Source organism: Muntiacus reevesi, chromosome 12 (genome assembly GCF_963930625.1).
Source record: "Muntiacus reevesi chromosome 12, mMunRee1.1, whole genome shotgun sequence".
Taxonomy (NCBI): Eukaryota; Metazoa; Chordata; class Mammalia; order Artiodactyla; family Cervidae; genus Muntiacus; species Muntiacus reevesi.
Window position 1 is genome coordinate 44,818,478 of NC_089260.1, and position 7,582 is coordinate 44,826,059.

Here is a 7,582-nt window from a genome sequence, read left to right on the forward strand (position 1 = left end):
ATAAGCAGGGTGACAATATACAGCCTTGACGTACTCCTTTTCCTATTTGGAACCAGTCTGTTGTTTCATGTCCCATTCTAACTGTTGCTTCCTGACCTGCATACAGATTTTTCAAGAGGCAGGTCAGGTTGTATGGTATTCCCATCTCTTTCAGAATTTTCCACAGTTTATTGTGATCCACACAGTCAAAGGCTTTGGCATTATGAATATGTATTTTTCAAACTGGGCTCACCTAACATTTTGTACTTTGTTACTCAGTCATGTCTGATTGTTTGCAGCCCCATTGAGTGTAGCCTGCCAGGTTCCTCTGCCCATGGGATTCTCTAGACACCAATACTGGAGTGGGGTGCCATTTCCTTCTCCAGAGGATCTTCCCAACCCAGGAATTGAACTCATGTGTCCTACATCTCCTGCACTGGCAGGTGGATTCTTTACCCCTAGCACCACCTCAGAAGCCCCACCTAACATCCTAAAGTCAGAGTAATCAAAAGAGTAAGCATTTCTCAGAGACTGTATCTTCCCTGGTGGCTCAGACGGTAAAGCGTCTGCCTGCAATGCGGGAGACCCAGGTTCAATCCCTGGGTTGGGAAGATCCCCTGGAGAAGGAAATGGCAATCCACTCCATCACTCTTGCTTGGAAAATCCCATGGACAGAGGAGCCTGATAGGCCACAGTCCATAGGGTCACAATGAGTCGGATACAACTGAATGACTTCACTTCAAAGTCCTGAGTACATTAAATACCGTATTAACATTCTAAGAAGTTCAAATTCTGTGTCAAACTTGAAGTCAAAGCACACAGAGGAGAAAGGAATTCACAACGATTAGCCATGAAACAAGGGATGGTGACACTCTTCATTCTTCATCTGCTCTGGAATAGAAGTGAATCATTCCCATCTCAGGGACTTTTTCCACATCCCATATGCCTTTCCCACATCCCATTTTAATCTGAAAATAGCATGTGAGTTTGCTGTGTTGCAACTGCCATATTTTACTGATTTTAAGACATATTTTCCCCATTTTTATCTCTCTGAAATTGGAATATATTTACAATTGGTGGCATCTGACAATGACACTTGTCAGCATTTTAAACTTCTTGGTGCTACATAAAATAATAATGCATCTTACAATTAACCCTGTGTGTGTGAGTGAGTATTCAGTTGTGTCTGACTCTTTGTGGCCCCATGGACTGCAGCCTGTCAGGCTCCTCTGTGCATGGGTTTTCCTTGGCAAGAATACTGGAGTGGGTTGCTATTCCCTTCTCCAGGGAATTTTCCCGATGCAGGGATTGAACCCGCATCTCCTGAGTCTCTTGCATTGGCAGGCAGATTCTTTACCACTGAGCCACTTGGAAAGCCCATAATTAACCCTGCCTTAGAATAAATCAAGTATTGGATATATAAATGAAATTACTTCCTCAAATGTCAGTGAATTCTTCCAGGGGCAGTTATTTCAATATTTTTCCTGACAGAACTTAGATTAAAGGAGATTTAAAGATATACTAGGCAAATTTGGTGTATGAATCTTGTTTGAATCCTGATTTGAACAAACCAACCATAAAGGACATTTTGGAGGCAATCAGAAAAATTTGAGCACAAACTGGATACTAAATTATATTAAGAAATTACTATTCACTTTTAAAATGTGCACTAATATTGTGATTTAAGAAAAAGGCTGCTGCGACTTCCCCAGCAGTTCAGTGGTTAGGATTCTGCCTTCCAGTGCAAGAGGGACACAGGTTTGACCCCTGTTCGGGGAACTAAGTTCCCACATGCCTTGGGATGTGGCCAAAATTAAAAAAAAAAAAAAAAAAAAAAAAAAGCTCCTTATCTTTGAGACATACATAGTGAAATATCATGGATGAAATGATATAATGTCTGAGATTTACTTAAAATAATCCAAGGAAGGTATGTAGGGGACATAGAGGATGGTGATAAATGATTGGCCATTTGTTGATAATGGCTGAAATGGGAAGATGGGTTCATTATACTCTTCTCTCTTCTTCTGTATATATTTTAAAATTCCCACAAAGAAAAAACTTTTTTAAATGTCCTAAATTCTGAGTGATTAAGTTTTGTTTTATCATATTAGTATTTCTGTGAAGACACTCCGTGTGTGCGTGTTAATCGCTCAGTAGTGTCCGACTCTCTGTGACCTCATGAACTGTAGCCCTCCAGGCGCCTCTATCCATGGGATTCTCCTGGCAAAAATACTGGGGTGGGTTGCCATACTCTTCTCCAGGGGATCTTCCTGACCCAGGGATCAAGACCGAGTCTCCTGCATTGCAGGCAGATTTTTTACCATCTGAGCCACCAGGGAAGCCCCACAAAAACACTCCTTATATCCGTTAAATTATTTTAAAAATAGATTTCAATTCTCTTCAGTGTTCCTCCAAATATTATGTAAGTAAATTTCCTCAACGAAATGTGTTTACAACCTACATAGCATCTATTTATTTAATGCTTCTGTAAGCATTCCAAATATTTGGAAGTATTTAAAACTGTAAAACCCTGGGAACTCACTGGTGTTCCAGAGGTTAGGACTCAGTGCTTTCACTGCAAGGGTTCAGGTTCGATTCCTGGTCAAGGAACTAAGATACCAAAAGCCATGTAGTCCGACCAAAAAAGAAAGAAAGAAAGAAACTGCAAAATTCTAACAGGTACAACTTTCTCTCCAGAAAGTATACATTTTTGGAAAAGAAATGCTAATGAAGCAGGAACAGTGTGGCATAGCGGGAGAGACAGACCAGACGTTAAAGTCAGGTCTAGCTCCACCATTAAAAAGATATGAATAAGAAAAAAAAAAAAAAAAAAGGAAAAAGAAAGAAAAACAAACAAACAAACAAAAAGCTATGAGACTTGGAGTGAATTAGCCAAGTCTATCTTTTATTAAATTAGGATAATATTAGCTGTTCTGCTGTAGAGTGTTTGGAGATTCAAATAAATAGTAAATATAACAGCCTCTTAATGGTTGAAAAAAAATTTTAAGTGTGCTCTTTATAGCAAGCCTTCAATGAAATGTACCATTAGATTAGAATCTGAGGTCGTGTCAACACAGCGGCTAGGAGAAAAAAAAATCAGTCATCTCCTGATTGTTCTGCTATGTGACACCAAACAATCAGTTTGGCTGAGTTTCTCACTGGCTTATCCAAACAAAGCAGATGTTTCAGTCCTATTGTTTCAGTTCTCAACAGTCAGGCCTTGGCCACACGTGAAGTCAAGCAGTGCCTGGGCACCACGTGTTGGGCAGCTCTGCAAGGCTCCTGCTGACTGTGCTGATGAGGTTGAAGGAAGGGAAGTGCTGGGTGAATAGCTTCAGCACAAAGCTGATCAGGTCTCTTAAGACCCTGTTTGAGACCTTAAAAGACGATCCACCTGAACTTGCATACACAGCAAGCAAGAGAAGCCCCTGCTTTGCCAGGGCCCTTCATAAGTTTTGGTATAGTTCCAGATAGTTCTAAAAGTTAGAGACTTTCTGAAATATCTGTCCTCAAAGCCTCTTTCATTTGTTCTGTGTTTCTTTTATCCCTGTCGGTAATATACTTAGCCCATTCTTGGCAGGAAGGCTTCCCGGGTGTGTGTTGGGGAGAACTGTCCAAGTATACATACAGAGAAAGTGAGAGAGTTGGAACTGAAAGATAAAGGTATATCAAGCCCCATAACATTTTGAATCCCTTAAAGATGACAGTCATGTCTTTAATTTATTAAAATGCTTACATCATTTCTTTGTGAAACCTTTATTGTTTCAGAAACAAATCTTAGTCACTCTTTTCACTCTCCCTTAGAATTTATGTTTCACTGGAAATAAGTTTTTCGGATGATTTTCTCTTTCAGCCTCGACAACTTTCTTATTACAACTTACTTGTACAATCAATGCTGCCACTGTTAGGCTGTGTGATCTTGCACAAGTCAACCTCTCTGATCAACTGCCTTCCTAAAGTATAAAATGAGTGGGTTTGATCTGCTCTTCTTTTTAGCTCTCTAATTTTCTGAACTTCTGTATTATTTAACACTTACCAGAATGCTTACAAAAGAGATGCTTTTATAGATAGCATTTTCATGCCTACTGAGGTTTAACCAACAAATAATTTCTCTTACAATTCTCTTTATTTGAAAGTATTTCTAATGTGCACTATAATCCTATTAGAAATGCAAATGCCTAATCATTAATATAATGATTATTAATGTAAATTAAATCTGACAGAATATTAAAAATATCATATATCAAATCCTACTAAAATTTATCCTGGAAATGCAAGGATAGTTTGATATTGATAAACATATTAATATAATTCAGCAATGCAAGACTAAAGAATACATGAATATATTGATTGATGATAAAAGACAATTGATAAAATTCATGTTTTCTCTTATTTCTAAATTAGCACTATAAAGAATCTTTATTGGGAATTCCTTGGTGGTCCAGTGTTTAGGAATATTTTTTCCCAGATTCGAACCTGGACCAATCTGTGTTGGCCCAGGTTCAATTCCTGATTAGAGAGCTAAGATCCCACAAACCTCATGAAATTGCCAAAAAAAAAAAAAGTAAAATGTTAAAAAAAAGAATACTAATATTGTAAAAAAAATTTTTTAACCCATAACCAACTTCATACTTAATGAAATTCACAAAGCACTCCATGTATTCCATGGTCCTTGGACCTCCTAAAACTGTTAAAACATTTTTTATAGATCCATGCATTTTCCTAGTTAACTTTTATCAGAGTCTCAAAGGGATAGAGCATACCAAAAATGCTTCAGAGGCATTACATTTATATCAAGAAAAGAATTCTTGCTATTATCAATATTATTTACTAAAATTCTGGGATTTCTGGCTAATGCCTTTAGGCAAGAAATAGAACCAAAAGGCATAATTATCAGAAATGAGAAAGATTAGATCACTGTTACTGGAGAGCAATAAGATTGTATTAATTTTTTTGAATGCCTAACATAGAAGCATGCTCAAGTTATATGAGTTACATCAATTTATTATGAAGACACAGAAAGCCAAGAGGAGAAGAGTCAGTCACACTGGATGGGATGTGCTCAGGACAAAGGAATATAATCATCTGATGACAGGTGTCCCTTGTTCTTTACCCCGGAGCTCCACCATAAGGTGATTGATCTGTTTGTGCTATAATTAACTCACTCACAGAATCTATATGTCTCTTCTTTGTAAACAAACTTGCTCTTTCCAAGTTTCTGCTCATCAGGCCAAACTGAAGTGTTTGTAAATCTTGATCCAAGGCAACCTTCCTTTTTTTTTTAACTTTAGCGAAATCAATACATTAAAAAAATTTATTTATTTGTTTTTATGGCTGTACTGGGTCTTCGCTGCTGTATTGGCTTTTCTGTAGTTACAGCCAGCAGGGGCTACTCTTAGTTGTGGTACACCGCCTTCCCATTGCAGTGGCTTCTCTTTTTGCAGAGAAGAGAAGCTCTAGGCCATGGGCTCTAGGCCACGTGGGCTTCTGTAGTTGAGGCTTCTGTAGTGTAGGCTCTCCCTAGAGCACTGGCTCTGTAGTTGTGGCTTACAGACTTGGTTGCTCTGTGGCATGTGGCATCCTCCCAGATCAGTGATCGAACCTGTCTCTCCTGCCTTGGAAGGCAGAATCTCTCCTGCTGAGCCACCAGGGAAGCCCTCAATAGATTATTATTAGAGATCATTTAAAAGAACCATCGAAATTACCAATGAACCACACTTACCTTTAGTATGAGAGAAATGTAAAGGAGAAATCTTCACCCTCACTGTTGTTCAGGGAAACCCACTCTATTGTTCAGGATCCATAAAACTGGAATAAATTTCTGGGATGTGCTGTAATACTGAACACAGCTATCTATTGACCAGATCTGTGTCTACTCATTATCTGTTAGTATTTCACTGGGAATAACCAAACTGGCCATTGTCTCTGGTCTAGAAAGGGATAGCAATTCAGCTGAAGTTAAACTTCACCCTTTACATCCAAACGGCTTTATTCATGAAGCTGAAGTATGACTGTTCTGTGACTATGCACAACAGATAACCTTATAGTACTTGAGAGCGACAATGGCATCCTAGAACTTACTGTAAATTTCACCCAAGGAAGGTGAAGGGCTTCACCCAAGGGCTAGAGGAAGGCTAGGACTATGGAATGGGTCTGAACAGGCAGTAGGGGAAAGAAATAGTTGTGTTCTGCTTGCGTCCTGTGGAATCCTGCTCTTTAAACAAAATGGTTGCAGTAATAATTATAATAGCAATAACAACCCTAAACATTTATTGAGGTGTTACTATTAACATGTGCCAGGTCAAGTTTAAGTACATGATTGTCCTTGTTCATTTAATCCTCACAACAACCCTAGGAGATATAACTGTGAATTTTGTAAAACCTATTTCCAAAAAAAGGAAACTAGGGCTTACAGAAATTGAGTAACTACTTATCATAACAGTCACAAAGAGTCAGACACGACTGAGTGACTTCACTTCACTTCACTTCATCATAATATGGCTAGTTAGTGGAAGATCTGGAGTCCATTTGATGCTAGTACACTCAGAAATGGACCCTGGCATGCCCCCTGCTTGTCACGAGCAACTTATGAACCTTGTAGCAAGTCCGGAACTCTCTCACATGTTCATATGGTTCATAGATTCATATGTTCATAGGGAATGGTTTCAGGAGGCATGGACTTGCTCCAAAATTTCCAGAGTCATCCACATAGATTTCCAGCAGATTCCACACAGTATCCTGATCTACAGAGGCCTCTCTAAACTCATGGAACAGTGGGCAGCATTCCTGACTGAGTAGGGCTCTTTGGGAAGAGGACAAAAATTCATGACATACATTTGTGGTTTTATAGCAGCCTTACTTAAATGTAACTCACTTTTCCTTTTGTTAAAAATGCCTTGGATCATGTAATGAACTCAAGTCCAGGACTTGCCTGAGGGCCTAGTACTCCTTGCTCTATTGAGTTTGAGTTGCATATAGGATCCAGTTTGTCAGGTTTGTATTTTTTCTTCTGATACAATCAAACAACTCTTTGCATTACCTGACAATTTTGTTCCTGTGGTTCCCATAATTGACACGCTTAGAGGATTGGGCCTCTCTCATGGCCACTTTCCACCAAAATTTCATCACTGCATCTCCCTTGGTGACAGACCCCACTTGGCTTCTGTCCCCTTATACTCATTATTGGGATCCCTGTCACATTTGGCCTCATCACAGTTGGTCTCCCATTGTAATCAGTAAGCTGACTTTCGTGTCAAGCTCTGAAGGTGACACATGAGATGATAAACAAAGATACACTGAATGTTAAGAGTTAAATCATGTTCAGAGTTTGAAAGATAAGAAACTAGCTGAACATTCAATGATTTAAGTTGGGATACTCAATATGTGTCAAAATTTTCCCACTATAAGAATAGTTGTATCCTAACATCAGTACTTTTTTCTCTGTATCTTAAGGAATATATATAAAATCTAGTTAAAAGGGGATATTGATAAATACATAAAATAAGATATTAATATATAAAAAGAGTATATTAAAATGTGTTATAAATAGTTGGTGAAAAGATAGAGATAAATCAAATATGAATGTCTAGTGTAAGATAAAGAT

General features: G+C 38.4%; 1 non-coding gene across 1 annotated transcript; it reads left to right on the forward strand.

Annotated features, from left to right (window-relative positions):
• The first annotated feature begins 518 nt into the window (after positions 1-518).
• TRNAC-GCA (transfer RNA cysteine (anticodon GCA)) lies at positions 519-590 on the forward strand. Its single transcript has one exon. It is a non-coding gene; the product is annotated as a tRNA-Cys (tRNA).
• The last annotated feature ends 6,992 nt before the right edge of the window (positions 591-7,582 follow it).